At 44.8% G+C, this 16,170-nt stretch overlaps 1 protein-coding gene across 5 annotated transcripts in view; it reads left to right on the forward strand.

Annotated features, from left to right (window-relative positions):
- The window catches only part of SCAPER (S-phase cyclin A associated protein in the ER), a 489,933-nt gene that overhangs the window by 466,318 nt on the left and 7,445 nt on the right, over positions 1 to 16,170 (forward strand). The gene's annotated exons all lie outside the window — the stretch shown is intronic.

Consider the following 16,170-nt stretch of genomic DNA (forward strand, 5'->3'; position numbering starts at 1 on the left):
GTGTGACAGATACAGTTCCTTTCACAAAATAAAAATGTATCATGTCTAAGGAAGAGCCGAAGAACTTCAACAGTATAACCATTTTGGAGTTGCTCTTAATATTACAGCACCAAAGAAAACTATGGGGTTTTCCCAAAAGTAGAACAATAAATTTCCTGATTAAAAATAACTTCTGCCTAAAGATTTTTTTTAAAGTATTGATTTAGTTATTTTTGGCTGCATTGGGTCTTCGTTGCTGCACGCGGGCTTTCTCTAGTTGCGGTGAGCAGGGACTACTCTTCGTTGCGGTGCGTGGGCTTCTCATTGCGGTGGCTTCTCTTGTTGCAGAGCATGGGCTCTAAGCACACGAGCTTCAGCAGTTGCGGCTCGTGGGCTCAGTAGTTGTGGCTCGCGGGCTGTAGAGCGCAGGCTCAGTAGTTGTGGCTCATGGGCTTAGCTGCTCCGCGGCATGTGGGATCTTCCCAGACCAGGGATCGAACCTGTGTCCCCTGCATTGGTGGGCGGATTCTTAACCACTGCGCCACCAGAGAAGTCCCCTGCCTAAAGATTTATTCTAAGACTTCTAGTGAGTGACCTGGCTGATATTAGAATGGAGAAATTTGCCAGTTAGCAGTTTTGGCTGCTTGTATTAAAAGTCACCAATGTCACAGAATCCAAATAAAAGATGCCTTTTACTTCCCTCATATCTTTGGTGTCCTCATCTCTCTTTTCCAACACAAGGGTAGTTTGAAGTACCATGAGCTCGTACCAAGTACCTTTTAACTCCAAAAACTACCTGAGAGGTTATAAGGAGCTCCCTCCTTGACCCAGTGGTTGCCTTGCCAGGGAATCAGCTGGAGTAAATGGCAGCCTCCGCAAGGGAGCCTCCACTGAGCTCTCAGACGGAAGCCTTCACCACCCAAGACTAACATTGGCCAGGTATACTTGTAGCACTTAACTGAGAAAGGAACACTCTTCTCCCCCTTTGTACGGGATTGTGTCCTAATTCATGGCTCACGAATAATCCCATGGATCCCCCTGCTTGTGGCTGATACAGCGATAGTTAAGGTGGCACCTGAATGGATTCACGTCTTGAGTCAGTCAGCAGTTGAGGTTTTGAACTTCATCGCTGATAGTACTAAAAGTCAGATGTCACGCCTCCGTGACATAGACCATAGGCTCTGAAGTCAACTGGCTTTGAAATCCGTGTTCTGTTCTTTCCTAGCACTGTGACCTTGGTTTGGTCAAGTTACAGAACTGTGAGCTTCGGTTTCCTCATCTGTGAAATGGAGGACATAATACCACTACTTCCCACATTGTTGTGTGAATTAAGTGAGACAATAAAGGCCCTCACTCATAGTGAATGCTCAAGAAAGGCAGCTGTTGCTATCCCTGATGGCCCTGTTACCATCATCTTTATGGCACTAAATAATACACCTGATTCAGCAGTAGGCTGAATTCATAATTCTGGCATAGTGATCGGAAAAAAACACGATTGTACAGGTAAACTATCCTTCCTTCACCAGTCTTCTCAGTTTCTCATTTTGGGGGAACTCAGATTCAGAACACTCCAGTAAAATAACTGCTGTCAGGAAATCTAACACTGAAACTTCGAAACTGAAAGCTAACCATAGTTTCATCTCCACTCTCCTATAAAAAGTTGGGAACCCACTGAGCTCCTTCAGCAGTGGAAGTGAGACCAAGAGCATGAGTAGGGTCATTGTGAGGGCTTAGTTTAGCTGCAAGATGCCATGAAGTTAATCATCTCCTTCTGAGCTCCATCCCAAGACTGGGCAGAGCAGCAGAAAACGCACAAGGGGAAACCAAGCAATAAACTGTCAGCACCCTATTCCCCAGGTGCCCAAACCCTGATCCTGTGAACAAGGTCCAGAGCTGAACCCTACTGCCAGGTCAGGTGTGTGCACAATCCTCAGTCATCCTTTGCTCACTTGGAAATCTTCTAATGGGGTGGAAAATGAGGCCAGAAGGAATATTTTGTCAAAGTTTAACTCATGACCAGTGGTAAATCTAATTTTTTCTGGTCCTGCCTTGGTGTTTGGTCATAGAGGGACCTTTTTAATAAATCACTGAGATAGACTATAAAGACTTAATCTGTAATCACAGAGAAAACACCTCTCCTGAGGTAGGAAATCTTACATAAGATCCTCATCAGTCACGAAAAGCCCAGCACCAAGGAACAAATACTAGTGCAGCAGTCAGGACAGCTGGGTCCTTTCACAGCTGTACAGCTGTGTGATGCTGGGCAAGTCACTGCCCTTCTCTGGGCTTTACCCAGAGTTAGGCTGGGTACTCCCAAGGGCCCTTCCAGCTCTGATGGAGGACAAATATATAATTCTAAGGTGAAGTGGGAAGTCATGTCCAGACCAACATAAGTACTTGAATTTAATAATCTTCATTTCTAATTGCAGTAATCGCAAGTACTCCACTGTAGCCATGCTGGTCTCCTTGCTCTTCTACAAACACACCTCTCATGTCAAACCTTTGTTCTTGCTGTTTTCTACCTGGGAATCTTTTCCCTCAGAAATCAGCATGGTTTGGGAGGTGGGGGAGTTTCAAAGGTTTTTTCCTCAGATGTCATGTTATCATGACCACAGTATCTAAAATAGTGTATCAGCCCCATGGTTACTGTTTCCCCTTTACCTTGCTCTATTTTTATTCATATACTTATTACCCGCCCTTGACATTTATTTATTTTGCCTGTCTCCACGCTCCCACCCCATCCTGCTAGAATGTTAGTATCTTGAGAACAGAGCCTTTGTCTGCAGTGCCTACAGCAGTGCCTGGCACATACCAATTACTTAATATTTGTTGAATGAATTATTGGATGTTGAGATAATACATCTCTTCTTAGGCATAATACTGCAGAAAAGGATAAAATGGCCCCAGATTTTGAAGGATACAGCACTTCTGTTTTAGTGACCAAACCTCCTGAACTGACTTTTAGCTAAAAATTTAAGAGCCATTTCTTTGGCACTATAAGTTATTTATCTTTGAATTTATTCTAAAAGAAACTTCTTAGTTTTGCTTTTGCTGGAGCCAGTAGTTCTGAGATCCAAAGGAAACCACTGTGCTTAAGGTTTGGCAAATCCTGCATTTGAGAAAACAGCGGTGTGTGAGAGAAAGCTTTGGAGGCAGACTTAGGTTCACATCCTAGCCCCTCCTCTCACTTGAGTGATGAACTTGGGCAGGTTACCCTGAGTGTCGCTTTCCCCACCTGTAACATATAGCCAAGAAGTCCTAACTCACAGGATTGTTGTGAAGGTTAAATGTCATCCTTATTACGTAGGCCCCAAGTTTATTTGACTCTCAGCTATGAGAGTGGATATCTTTGGGGTATTTGCTTATCAAGTTGGTGGCATTGTCACAGCAAATCTACACTGACTTGTTATGATTTGGTTAAAAAAAAAAAAGGCTTTTTGGCAAGTATGCCTCACTCTGAAAGCACACACTGTGGGAAAATTTACACTTAAAGACCCCCAAATCACCATATCATTCATTTAATAGCAAGTTTCCTGAGGGGATTTTAAAATATTTTTCTTAAATCTCTTCATGTGTATGTAATTCCTTTGGGATTATGCACCTTTGGTCTGCCGTCAGATGCTGCACACCTCATCAGAGACCCTAGTGTGCAGGAGTTCTGTCATGGTAGCCGTGGGCTGGTCTCTGTTTTAAGGAGTTGGTAGTATGTTTCTGTAGCATGATGAGAGGAACATGGGCTCTGGAGCCAGGTGACCTATGTTATGGTCACAACTATACCACTTACTAGCTCTGTGATCCTGGTCAAACCCCTTACATTCCTGGTGCCAGTTTCCTCACCTATAAAGTGGGGATGACATTGATAACACCTCATAGGGTTGTTGTGTAGATTAAATTTGATCATGCGCATAGTGTTAGCACATTGCCTGGCTGGGAGCAAGTGTTGACTGTGATGTTATTGAAATTATCATTGTCAGCCTCCACATTCCCTGCTCTTAGTGGGAAAATCCCTGGAGTATCCACTCAGTCAGCTCTGACACTTGATATCACCTTAGCTAGGCCATCTCTGTCGTCAGAGCGTGTGTCCCCATCTGTTGAGAAACTGAAGAGAACTCTATGTGTCTCCGTGGACCCAAAAGATGTAGAAGCACCAGGAGGTCCCCCTGTAGGGGTCTCTGGGCTGCCACTCACCGTGCTGCTCCAGCACAGCTGCGAAGAGAGGCTGGGAGGGTCAGTCTGCTCTGGCCAGCTGCCAGCTCCCCTTCCCAAGGGGCATGTGTAGTTCATCTGGATGTACCTGACAGGTGATAAACATATGCTTGTCTGGAATGCAATGAAGGAGAATCTCTACTCACCATTTTGGGCTGCAGAAATAGGAGGAAGGGAGACCTCACACCCGAATAATTCTCTTCTATATGGGCAACGGCTAAACTGAAAACACACCACAGAGATAACTCAGAGGTACACTGAGATTGTGTTAGGAAAAGAAACTGGAAAATGCCTCACATGAATCAACGTGAACATTTAATGGGCCTTAATTGGAACCTTATCCTACTGTACTTAGAGCAGAGAGATGAAAGTAAAAGAAATCTGAGAGACCATTTATTTCACTTGAGAAAGCAGTAAACTGAAACTACAAAAAGATTTGACTACTATTATATTTTTATGATTAAATAAAATTGTCATAGACTGGTGCTAGTGAGCCCATAAATGCTCCATGGAATGCATCCATGCTCTCTGGCTGCTGTTAGGATGTGACCAGAAAATCCATCGGGCTGTGCTCTGCATTTATTAACCCTGCTGTTGTTCTCACACCACCCAAAGGCTCCATGGTGAGGAAGGTTTGACCCAAGTTCTCCTCACAGGAAAGGTCCAGAGCCCACTTGGAATATTTGTATTTTAGGGCATTATTAAATACTGTCCATCTACCTACCCACCTCCCAACCCCCCCCACACACGTCCTGTTAGTCTGTAATGGACATAATCTTGCCAGTACTCGTGTGTTTGTGTGTGTGTAATTATAAGTTCTCTTTTCTTAAAGAAGCTAGATTAGAAAATCAGAATAGTTGAGAATGTGGAGATAGCATATTTTGTGTGAAGACTTTTCATTCATTCCTAAGAAAAATATGTTCTAAACTATTTTTTTTACCGTATTTAAATGTAATATCTGTGCAGGTATAGTCAGCAAAAGGTGCTTATGTGTGTGAATGCTCATAGCACAGGATTATATTATTTCTGCAAGTTCACAGACCTTCAGAGATCATCTAGTCCAACTCCCCTCATTGCCAGACAAGAGAAGGACTTGCTCAAGTCCCTGGAGCCAGGCCTCCTGACACATTATCTAGGACTTTTTGTGACCAGCCTTCTCTCTTCTCCCCTCCCCCCACCTTGTGGTAGATGGGACACAGGTAATGCAAATAAACAAAAAATCCAAAATAAAGTAGTCGCTCAAATGTATGACGGTACAGTGAGTCTGTATCATTTCCAAGGTTTGTGCTCTTTAGACAAAGTTCTTTCTCAAACATAAATTAAAACAGAAAAAACACGTATGGGTATAGTCCCTGACAAATTATAGAATCTGTGACTTTTAGGGTTAGCCAAGTTTTTAAGAGAATCTAGCCCACACTTCTTGTGCTACAAGATGTGTTTGAAGGGAATTTAAAACATGCTTCATTTAAAAGGTAACTTCTCACAAAATAGACAACATGAAAGAAGTAAAAAGAAGCTGTAACATGGAACAGAAGGCTGGAGGTGACTTATTCTTGGGGAAGTGCCCCATATCATGAGCTTTCTGTCCATATGAGCATTCATCACTCATTCCTTCTCTCATTTATCAGCTTCTGCTAAATGCCCACCCCATCTCAAACCAAGTGCTGGGAGATAAAGAAATGAATACAACCCAGATCTTGTCGTTGTGGAACCCACAGCCTAGGAGCAATGCGGTCAGTGCTGAGGCTCATTCCTTCCTTCCACAAACATTTAACGAGCGCCTGCAATGGTCCAGGCACTGTTCTAGACACCCAGGAGACAGAAACAAAACAGACTAAACCCCTGCTCTCAAGTTGCTGACATTCTAGGAGAGAAGGGAGAGACAGACAGTAAACAAACCTGGATCGGTGCTAGAGCTTCCTCTTAGAAATATTTCACAGTGGAGGTGGTGCTTGAGCTGATATCTGACAGTGGAATAGATACTTACCAGGTAGCAAGGTAGGAAAGACATTCTAGGCACAGGAAAGACCATGAGCAAAGATACTGAGATGTAAAATAGCCTGGGAAGGTTTACAAACTGTTACAAACTGTTACAAACTGTTCATTCTGGCTGGAGCTTAGGAGGTAGTGGAAAGAATAAGAGCTAAGAGTGAAGAAGCAGGCCAGGCCCAGGTCATGAAGAGACCTATGTGTGGGGCTGAGAATTGGGGATTTATCCTCTAGGAGATGATGAGGAGAGCAGCAGGATGATATGTTCAGCCTATGTCTGAAAGTCCACTCCAGTATGTGGAGGGTGGGAAGACAGGCATCAGGACTTCCACACTGGAGCCCCAGGACTGGGACCTGATGCCCCTGGTTCTGAAGTATCATTCTCGCCTGCAGGAGCAGAACGGCGTTTGAGGGGGAGGCCTGCCCAGAAGCCTCCTTTGCACCCCCTCTGCTAGTGGTACTCAGCACACAGCCTGTCACCCATAGGAAGCAGGGAACACAGCTCAGGGGCCTTCTCACCCAGTTTCCCTGGAGGGGCACTGCAGGACAGCCACTCACCCTTTGCTACATGAAGAAAGCCCTCGTTTCTGTAGGATCACCTGGTTTCCAAAGCCTCTGAGAGGCCAAGCCCCCAACTACTGGCTTTAGCCTCTCCTCGTGCCCCTGGCTGCTTTCCTCCCTCCTTCCCTTCTTCCCCCTCTTTCTTTCCTCCTTGACCCTCTGCTGGCACTAGACAGCAGTGAATCCCTGGGACCACCAGCAAGAAGGCTAGTGCTTAAAGGGCCTGCCTCCCACACAGTCTGCCAAGATCTCTGCATTTAATCTCAGCCTAGAAATCTATCTTATGGCAGAAGCAAGCTTGGGAGGAGAGGAATTTGTTTGCAGTGCTAGCCAAGGGAATCTTTGTGTTTCTCTGCTCTGAATTTGATTTGATTATGTATGTGGACAGACTCTTAAAATTTTTCTCATGTGGTATTTAAATAAAGCGACTTCAGCACCCTCCCTACTCTACCCCCAAGGCATGAGATTAGAGAAACAAGGTGTGTGTGTGTGTTTGGGGCATGCCATTTCTTTATATGATTCATAGAGGTCACTGGCCTCAAGGCCCCTCCTGTCATATTGTTCCTCTCCTGGGCCTGGGCTTCAGGTGTGATGAGACTTGTCAAGAGCGATGTGGATAGAGAGGCTTGTGCACCGGCCGGGCCACTGCGGCTGCTACCTCTTCACTTCAGCATTGTAGCAGGACCAGTTTTGCGGGGAGGAATGCAACAACTACTTTGTTTCTGCTCTGCTAGAAAAATATTCTTTGTTCCAATGATTTACAGACTCTTTTGGCTGTCTCTTATAATGAATTTAGACGTCTAGACGCCTATTTTTGCCCCTTTGTTGAGGACACCTTGTCTCTGACAAGAAATGGAAAAAAGCAAAACAGGAATTCCTCAGCATAAAGAATTTGCCTTGGTGAGATTTAACTATTTGTATACATTTCTGTCTGACCCGTATTCCACTCACCCTACCACCCTGGCCGACGGAGGTGGTTTGGCCTTAGGCTTGACTGACCAGCTCACAAGTCTGGCTGAAAGACGCTGCCCCTGCCCCACCTAGCCCTACTCTCCGCACCTTTGTGCCAAGAGGCTGTTGGATTGGACAGGGTGCTGGCTGAGGTACTCAGTCAGCTGTTCTTGTAGGTCCAAAGACAGTGTCTCTGAGGACCTTGAAGGCGCTGGGAAGAGTAGACCCAGGGCTCTGGTGCGGAAGGTATAGGCCCCTGGAGTCAGGTTTGGAAACCAAAGCTCAGTCCTCATTCATTCATTCCCCAGATGGTTATTGAGTACCTATAATTTGTCAGGCACTGTGCTAGACACTATGCCAGATGCTGGGGATACAGCAGTGAATAAAAGGGACATAACCCCTGTTCCCATGGAGCTTATAGTCTTAAGAGTGTTGAAAACTGGAGATTCACATCTGCCTGTCTTTGCCTAAACAACTGCTCGTGCATCTGGAGCCAGGCAGGCCATATGTGTGGTTCTGTCTTCTGGTCCATGGCAGACATGGGGTTGGAGTCCCAGTGACGTAAGTAGTCAGAAGCTTGCCAGAGGGCATTCTGAGAAAAAAAAAAAAAAAACTAATAAAAATAAAACAAAATGCAAAGCTTTCTCCTAAATAAGGGGGAACTTCAGGATCACTCTTAGATCTTAGCAAAATCAGCAGGATTCACAGAGTCTAAGTAGGTAAGACAGAACATGACCATTTTCTGTTTTGTTTCCTTGAATTAGGTGAGTTCTAGAGAGAGAGAGATTTTACAATAGGACACCATGGTTGTGTCTAAGATGCTTGGAGGGATGGATGGATAGATGGATTTGGAGAGGGGCAAGAAACTGCCACAGAACCTTTTTCTACTTTATTTCTATTATTTAGTGTCATGGTTTTGGTATGGTCAGGGAATGAGCTGTTCCCATATAAGTGAATTTTGCAGAAGACCAAACTTACCTTTAAAACATGATGTTTATTTAACATTAACTCCATTCTCTAGTAGGTCTGTGTCAATGGACTTGAGGATATGGGGAGGGCGAAGGGTAAGCTGGGATAAAGTGAGAGAGTGGCATGGACATATATACACTACCAAACTAGTAAAATAGATAGCTAGTGGGAAGCAGTCGCATAGCACAGGGAGATCAGCTCGGTGCTTTGTGACCGCCTAGAGGGATGGGATAGAGAGGGTGGGAGGGAGGGAGACGCAAGAGGGAAGAGATATGGGGACATATGTATATGTATAACTGATTCACTTTGTTATAAAGCAGAAACTAACACACCATTGTAAAGCAATTATACTCCAATAAAGATGTTAAAAAAAACCCAAAAAAACATTAACTACTTGTGTTCATTTTTTAAATATTACAGTCTCCTGTCTTCTTAAACTTAAATTATACTTAATATATTATATATTTTTTGATGCCTTAAGAAATGAATACCTACTATAATATCAGGTACAGGAGGATTATCATGTATGTGAAGCAAATTTTTAAAGTGTAGAGTACTAAGAAAAGGTAATGGGTTATAATATGATATTTTACTACAGTACATTAATGCACTCAAGACCAACCATTTATATACTAAATGGTTCCAGGCAACTTTCTGAATTCTTATTTCTTCTTGAAATAATTTTAATTCCCACCCGTCACTTATTCGTGTCAGCTGATGCTTCTTCCTGTTGTCAGTTTACCTATCTCCATCAGTCTACAAATTTGCTGATTCCAATCCACTTTGTTAGACTTGCTTCTGAAATGTGAATTGGTAGACTGAGTTGGAGCTTGCAGAACTTTGCTGTGAATAATTGACATCGGTTTTGTGGAAAGACTGGGCACTCTATGAGGGCAGGGGTGTGTCTGACTCATTCACTACCCCGCTCCCCGAGCCTAACACAGCACTTGGCCAGAGTAGATACTCAGTAGATTTTTGATGAATGAACTGATTTGTCTGCTCAGCGGTCTGCCTGCTCACTTCCTGGTTCTTGGCTGCATTCCAGGTGGTCACAGTTGGAGGAAGGGGGCCTTCTGGGTGAGGAGAATCGGGCTGTTTTCCATTTACATAACATGATAGAGTCTCCATAGGCCTTCCTAGCCACTCTCCTTGGGATCTTTGAAGTGAGTACAGCAGTTATCATTTCACAGATGTGAAATCTGCAAACTCCCCAGGCCGATTGCATTTCTAGACCATACTTAGAACTACTCAGTAGCCTACCTCCACTTTCCTTTTTTTCTTCTTTAAATTTAACTGTTGGGAAAAACTATTCAGGTCATACCAAGGATTAACATTATAAATATATTATAGATGATAGCAGTTGTTTCAAAAATGTAAGACCAGATTTGCAGGCACTCAAAACCCAGAAGGCAGCTGACTACATAACCATCACAAGAGGGTCCTCATTTCGGAGTCGCATGTTCCAACAGTTCACTCCTGAGAATCTAGCCCCATTGCCAACCGTTCCTCTCTTTCAAGTTCTTAGGTCTGATCATTTGAGAGAAGCCCTTAGCACAGCCCAGCACATAGCGGAGAACTGGTTATTTGATACCTAGCCAAACAGAATATAGGGTTTTGAAGAAAGGCCTTTTGTGTTGGTTTAATCTGTGTATGTCAATTGGTTTAGTCTGTTTAGAATGACAGTATGTCATCCTCACCTTCATCTGGGCTGGCAAAGTTGTGCGAGAAGCTGGCTGGCAGCCAGTCATTGGAATGAGCTCAGGTGACAGAGAGCCCCTCTGCCTAGGAAGGGGCAGCCTCATGAGTGTCTCATAGCCCTGGACAGGCCTGAGCAGTGAGAGAAAAGCCAGCAGTCAGTCGTAAGAGTTTTCCAGGCCCGGCTCCATAAGTGACTGGCTGGCGGACCTGCGACAAGTCTCTCAAACTTTCTAAGCGTTAGATCTCTTCTTATAAAAGAGTATAGTCATCCCTGTCTGCCCACCTCACAGGGTGTTTAGAGACTCAGACAATGTAGGGAAAGGGGCTTTATAGACTATTGAGTAATGTCTCCACCAGTGACAGGCTTTCTGCTGTGTTGGGTATTGCTGAGGTTCTGGCAGCATGATATCCTAGAAGATTTTGGATTCCTTCACATCAAGTGAGAGACCAGTGTCACCCACCACCCACAAAGGAGGAGGATTTTTTCCAGACCTCTCTTTATAACCAGGCCAGGGAGCCCTGAGTTTGTGCCTAGGATGCTGAGGATCTCAAGCCCAACTTCCTTCTAGGATAGGAGACAGAGTATCACAAAATCCATTCTTTAGGGATGTCTTAGTTCGGGCTGCAATAACAAAGTTCCATAGACTGGGTAGCTTATAAACAATAGAAATTTGTTTCTCACAGTTCTGGAGGCTGGAAGTCCAAGGTCAAGGTGCCAGCCTGTTCAGGTTCTGGGGAGGGCCCTCTTCCAGGTTACAGACTACCAACTTCTCATCGTATCCTCACATGGCAGAAAGAGGACTAGAGAGGCCTCTGGGGTCTCTTTTATATGGGTATTAATCCCATTCATGAGGGCTCCACCCTCATGATCTAATCACCTCCCAAAGGCCCCACCTCCTGATGCCATCACATGAGGGTTAGGATTTCAACATAAGAACTGGTGTGTGAGTGCGGATGTGGGGGGGATGCAAACATTCAGTCTATGACAAGGGACTAGCTATGCAGACCTAAGGCAACATGATGTGGAGACAATTGAGGCCCCCGAGTCAGAAAACGGCATCTATACCTCATGCGAAGAGATTGTGGTATGATTCTCCCCCAAGGTAAGGCACAGAAGAATTTGTTAACTAGGGACCCTCTGTCACTTTGATTCATTCATTCCAGTAACTTTGATGTGCCTAGCCCTGTAGCAGAGCAATGGAGGACAGAAGAGTAAAAGATACAGTTGCTGCCCTTCTGGAACTAGGAATTAAGCTACACACACTTAAATATGTAATAGCTGCTGCCTTGTCTTTGGGTTGAAAAGGAGAGGCATTCTCAGGCTGTGCTACCTGGGAAGACTTCCTGGGCTTAAGGATTTCCTTAAGTGCTTGGAGGGAAGCTCCTCCTGGGTCTGAATCAGCCTATTAGCTTCGGCCCTTCCTGCTCTGTTTTCAGATTGACAAGTCCAGCACGACAACCTCAAAACGCACGCGCGCGCGCACACACACACACACACACACACACACACACACACACACACACACACACACACACACACACACACACACACACACAGAGTAAGCTTAAGACTGTTTCTCTGTACCACTACCTGCATTTCTTGGATCGTGCTTATGCTAGGATTTCCTTTTCAGAGCCTTCAGAATGTACTTCCTACCCCACCACCACAAGATCCTAGCTGCATCCCCAGCACTGTTTGCATAGCTGTCTCCTGTGCAGGCAGGGCCAGGGAGAGGCCGCCGCGGTGGCTTCCCAGGTGGCATTAAGCTTGCTGATGAGTCCCAGCCAGAGCAGGGCCTGCAGCTGCCAGACGCCCTGTTCTAATGAGCAGCCCTTATGGAGAGATGGGGGTGGGATGATGGAAAGCATTCATTAGGGCTCACGCTGGGAGGGGACTTCTGGTCCTGCAAGTGTAGGGAAGCCAGATCCGGCAGCAGAAGACTCAGAGCAGCAGAGCTGGTGAGCTAACCAAACACTCATAACTAACATTGTTTTTTATTAATGCATTGTGGTCACCGACACTGTCTCATTTGATCCTCATGTAAACCCTGAAGGCTGCCATCTACCTCTATTTTATTGAAAGAACACTGAGGCTCTAACTGGTTAACTGACCAGAGCCAGGCCTAGAGCCCAGGGCTACCTAACACCAAGCACCCTTGAGCCTGCAGATTCACGGCTTATGCCCACTGAGAGACAACTGACCCAGTCACTTCTAAGATCCACCTGGTTAGTGAGGGTAGCCTGCTAATGAAACTTTATTCTGGCCAGGGGTGATGAGGAATCAGACCTGAGCTATGGATTGAATTGTATCTCCCCAAAATTCATATGCTAACCCCCAATGTGACTGTACTTGGAGATAGGGCTTTTAAGAGTTAATTAAGGTTAAACGAGGTCATGAGGGTGGGGTCCTAATGTGATAGGATTGGTGGCCTTATAAGAAGAGGAAGAGAGAGATCTCTCTTTCCACGTGCACTCACTAAGGAAAGGCAACATGAGGACACACTGAGGTGTCAAGTCTGCAGACCAGGAAGAGAGCGCTCACCAGAACCCAACCATGCTGCACCCTGATCTCAGACTTCCAGGCTCCTGAACTGTGCGAAAATAGATTTCTGTCATTTAAGGCACACAGTCTATAGTATTTTGTAATGGCAGCCTGAGCAGACAAAGACAGGCTGGTTATTGAACCTAGGCATTTCTTCTCTCCACCTAAAATTCCTCCACCTACAATTCTCAGTGCTCAGATCTGATCTAGCCTTGAAGGTCCAACCCACCTTCTCAGTGCAGCCTTCCTCGCCTAAGGAAGGAGGTGAGGGGTCCCCTAGTACCTTATCCTTCCCTCTCTGATGACCCAGGCTCCTTTGTAACATTGTCTACTGTGGACATACTTCATCTCCCTGAGAGCTAAAACTTGACTCCTGTCCATGTCCCCAACAGCACTTGGCTCACAGGAGGCATTCAGCAAACGTCCGCTGAATTTAGAGCTCTCTTCTGGCTCTCTTACTCAGTGCACCCAGATTATGCTTCACTTGGTAGGAAGTGCAAAGATTGGAGCCAGAAGGCTTAATGGGTAGTCAGGGATCAACAGGTGAAAGAATCAACATGTCCACTTGTCTACTCCAGATTCCTTTTATTTTTATTTTTTTCCCAGATGCCTTTCTAATGCCAGCATTCAGATCCTCTTGGCCCCCTTTCCACAGACTATAGCACACGTTGGCAGCATGCAACTTTCCTTTTTCTAAAGCCCCTTCTTCCCAGAACTGTTGATAGTTCTAAAAAGAAAAGGAAGTGAGGGTCTCTCTCCCACTTCCTCTCTTACCCTCTCCCTACTCCCTCCCCCAACCCCTTGCCAATGATACCAAAGAAAAAGGTGGTGAGTGCCAGGGCATTTGGGTAAAAGTGTCTTTCTTCAGTGACTGAGGAATTAGGCCCACTGGCCTTTGCTTAGAAGACCAAAGGAGAATTCTCTCCAGAGAATGATTGATCGAGACTGAATCCAAGAAGGCCTTGAAGTGCTAAGAACATAAGAGAGATCTTATGTTCTAATACAGTCAAGTAGTTTCTGTGACTTGTCTTAAATTCAAAATGCAGGAATCTAATTTTCAGTGAGAAAGAGTATATTAAAGACCCAGAACCCTTGGTCGTGTTCTCTTTCTTTATTTGGGTGCTGGCGACACAGGTGGGTTCACTTCGTGAAAAATCAAGCTATTAACTTAATGGGTGTGTGTGTTATACTTCAATGAAAAGTATACTTTTTAAAAAATTAAAACCCAAAGCAACTGAGCTATTTGCTTAGGTCACACAACTAGTTGGTGACTAGAGTGAAGGCAGGAACTCAGATCTCCTAGTTCTTCTTAAGTTAGTACCTATTTTAGAATCACACCTAAGAGCAAGAGGCAAGTTCAGTTTCAGTCTCTTTTGATCTGAATGTTGCTAGAAATTCCCTTGGTTTCCTTGGAGCCCTACTCTGCATCTGAAAATGGACATCATGTTTGAGAGGAGGTTTCTCATTACTATTGAGGCCACACCAGCTCCCTACCTACTGTCTCTGATGACTGTGGCCACCAAAGAAATCTACAGGCAGGTCACATCCTTCCCTTGGTGCAGTACTCTGGAAAGGGGCTCTGTGAAAAGCTTCTTTATATTTGTGTTGGCCTGTGTGTCTTGAAAGGAAGGGCAGGTGGCCTGGCCAGGCTCAGGGTAGTACCACCTTAGGCCTTATTGGCAGCCCTTTGTCTGGACAAAGGTGACAGACCAGCAGTTATTGATTTAGTTGCAGCTCCATGAGGAAGGCATACAGAGAGACATATTTACATCATATTGTATGTCTGAGATTTCTCTTATGTACGTTTCTTTCATTCAGCAAGAACTTCATGTCCCGTGATGACACTCTATTGACTTTCTACTGATTTTGGAAAGCTTAAGTAGTCCAAGGTGACATTTGACCTACCCCCTAAGGCCTGGGAGTGAGTGGATGAAGTAAAACTGAATCATGCCTTCATCCCCTAATCTGTCAAAAGCCCCTCAGGGAACTCTCTCCTGGTACCCAAGGCCCTGAGCTTTGAGGTCAGGCTGTTTGCATCCCAGCCTTGCTTCCCTGCCCCTACAGGAAGTGCTTATTAGCCTAATTCAGATGATTATTCAGCTGTGCTCATGACATCAAACTGCCACTACTCTGTGCCAAGAGCCCACCTGAATTATCCAGGAGTAGTCTCGCCAACTGAGTCTCAGTGCTACAGGTTGGCCACTTCCGGGGTCTCCTAATCCTGTCTCCCCACAATGTCTGAAGTGTGATTTGAGGGACAGTGACGACTACATGTCCTACTCTGGCTCACAGCCAAGCCAGGAGGTGTGGCTCTCACGGACTGGACCCCTTACCTATAATCTGGTTGAGTCCTGTCATAGTTAGTCCTATGGGTAGAACTCCTTACCCCAAGGTAACCAAACTGCCTGCATCCATTTGTGTCTTCCGCAGTCTGAGGACTTAAAGGTAGTGGCCTCTGGCAGGTCATCTCACTACACTGCTGGTGACCTCTGTAAACTCACTTTTTCAACAGGCAACTGATAGCCAGCTCTGTTCCCAGAGGGGACTGACCCCCAAGGCGCTCTGCCTCACCCCAGCGAGAGTCAGGAGTCCAGGTGGAATAAGTTATGGTTAAGCTCTCATGTTCTGGGCTAATTTACCAGGAACCAGGAATTGTCATCTTTGAGTTAACATTGTGCCTGTGCTAGCCAGACTGTCCAGTTTAATGTCTTTTCAATTAGTGAGTCTTACAATAATAGCATTTTAACAGTGAAGTTCCAAAGAAAAGACTTCTTCTTAATTTTTGTCCAAAGGGAGAAAAGAGACTTCTAATAATGGTATCATTATAAATTCTAAAGTGATGATCATTTGGCTGTGCTACAAAATTTGTAGCTAATAATTAAAATAAAGATTTAAGCAAATGCTTTATCAATAAAGTGGATGATAGGGCATATTTTTCTCAGCCAGTGTCAGAAATGGCAGCATATAGCCATGTGCTGTATTGTCACACTGAAAGTCTTTAAAATTCCTGCTGGATTTGAAGGTATTAACAAGTCCCTATCAACATTCTCTAAAGGTTTTTGATGTCATTTTAGCTATTGAACTAAAATATGTGAACTATTACTTTGTTGATTTTCTTCTTAAACCAAACTGCATTATCATCTGAGAGTGTGTTCTTAAAGTATTGTTAAAAGTACTTTGAAAACTTGTAAATCCCTGTAATTTATGTTTCTCCTGCCTCTGCTGTTTCATTCTGTCCTTCTGGTTTTAATTTGAATGCAGTCCTGTCTGGGTGT

Source organism: Eschrichtius robustus, chromosome 1, assembly GCF_028021215.1.
Source record: "Eschrichtius robustus isolate mEscRob2 chromosome 1, mEscRob2.pri, whole genome shotgun sequence".
Taxonomy (NCBI): domain Eukaryota; kingdom Metazoa; phylum Chordata; class Mammalia; order Artiodactyla; family Eschrichtiidae; genus Eschrichtius; species Eschrichtius robustus.